The sequence below is a fragment of the Arabidopsis lyrata genome (assembly GCF_000004255.2).
Source record: "Arabidopsis lyrata subsp. lyrata unplaced genomic scaffold ARALYscaffold_2, whole genome shotgun sequence".
NCBI classification, from domain to species: Eukaryota; Viridiplantae; Streptophyta; class Magnoliopsida; order Brassicales; family Brassicaceae; genus Arabidopsis; species Arabidopsis lyrata.
The window spans coordinates 10,715,277-10,717,593 of NW_003302554.1; positions in this window are offsets into that span (position 1 = coordinate 10,715,277).

Genomic DNA, 2,317 nt, shown 5'->3' on the forward strand with positions numbered 1-2,317 from the left:
ACTAAACAGCAAGTAAACAAGAACAAGAAGTAAACTAAAGACCAGAAACTATCATGCATAAGCTTTGGAAAAGAAACTAGCAACCTAACAATGCAGAGAAACGATCTAGGCCTAACAGGTCGAGATGGTCACAAAAGCTAACAGAAACGAGATTTAAACAATCAATAGAGATAAAAGGTCCTGAGGAATGGGGTAATCGATTATGGCAGTCTCCTTAGTCTACCTAGGTGGTTAACAAACTCAATAAAGCTATCCCTAGACAATAGATTAGAATACAAATCAATCCACTCTCGTGACAGAGATTCTCAAGCTAAATCACTTTCATACTCAATTCTCATTGAAGAAATATAACCTAGCAGGCATTATGATTCAATCTAATAAAGTCAATAAGCATTCTAAACATCCAATCTCTTGGGTTGCATTTCACTTTCTTATACTCAGTCATACACACTAATCTTGTCATATTGGACTCCAAATACCCTACACAAGCTTATTATGCCTTCCCCAAGTTTTGTAAGTGAAGACGAAGTCCCTATCAGTTTTTTTGTTTTGTATCTACTCTACTTTAGCAGCCAGGATCCGGGTTGCATTTCACTTTCTTATACTCAGTCATACACACCAATCTTGTCACATTGGACTCTAACAACTATACACTAGCTGAGTATGGCTTTCCCTAGTTTTGTAAGTGAAGACGAAGTCCCTATCAGTTTTTTTGTTTTGTATCTACTCTACTTTAGCAGCCAGGATCCGGGTTGCATTTCACTTTCTTATACTCAGTCATACACACCAATCTTGTCATATTGGACTCCAGAAACCATACACAAGCTTATTATGGCTTTCCCAAGTGTTGTAAGTGAAGACGAAGTCCCTATGAGTTTTTTTTTGTTTTATATCTACTCTACTTTAGCAGCCAGGATACGGGTTGTATTTCACTTTCTTATGCTCAGTCATACACACCAATCTTGTCATATTGGACTCCAAATACCCTACACAAGCTTATTATGGCTTACCCAAATTTTGTAAGTGAAGACGAAGTCCCTATGAGTTTTTTTGTTTTATATCCACTCTACTTTAGCAGCCAGGATCCGAGTTGCATTTCACTTTCTTATACTCAGTCATACACACCAATCTTGTCATATTGGACTCCAAAAACAATACATAAGCTTATTATGGCTTTCCCAAGTGTTGTAAGTGAAGACGAAGTCCCTATGAGTTTTTTTTTGTTTTATATCTACTCTACTTTAGCAGCCAGGATACGGGTTTCATTTCACTTTCTTATGCTCAGTCATACACACCAATCTTGTCATATTGGACTCCAAAAACCATACACAAGCTTATTATGGCTTTCCCAAGTGTTGTAAGTGAAGACAAAGTCCCTATGAGTTTTTTTTTGTTTTATATCTACTCTACTTTAGCAGCCAGGATACGGGTTGCAAGACTGTCTCTGATACCAACTGTTGCAGCGGGATAGATTACGAAAGTAATCTTGAGTATCAATGGATCTCAAGCAAGACAATCGTAGCTCCGAATTCTATTGTTATCGGAGAACAATGGATTCACGATAAACAAAGATTTCAAAGACTTCGTTTGAGAATACTTTTCTCGGTGCTTATCAAAAGCTCTTTAATTTTATTAATCAAAAACAACCATCGAATACAAGAAGCCTAAGAGGCTATTTATAATAAAAGCTCAAAACCCTGAAAACCTATAATATTCTAGAACAATAATTATTAATTAATTAAAATATGATAATAACAGATATTTGGAAATATTCCAAATATCTCGCTGCATCAGTCATACACACCAATCTTGTCATATTGGACTCCAAATACCCTACACAAGCTTATTATGGCTTACCCAAGTTTTGTTAGTGAAGACGAAGTCCCTATGAGTTTTTTTGTTTTATATCTACTCTACTTTAGCAGCTAGGATACGGGTTGCATTTCACTTTCTTATACTCAGTCATACACACCAATCTTGTCATATTGGACTCCAAAAACCATACACAAGCTTATTATGGCTTTCCCAAGTGTTGTAAGTGAAGACGAAGTCCCTATGAGTTTTTTTTTGTTTTATATCTACTCTACTTTAGCAGCCAGGATACGGGTTGCATTTCACTTTCTTATGCTCAGTCATACACACCAATCTTGTCATATTGGACTCCAAATACCCTACACAAGCTTATTATGGCTTACCCAAATTTTGTAAGTGAAGACGAAGTCCCTATGAGTTTTTTTGTTTTATATCCACTCTACTTTAGCAGCCAGGATCCGAGTTGCATTTCACTTTCTTATACTCAGTCATACACACCAATCTT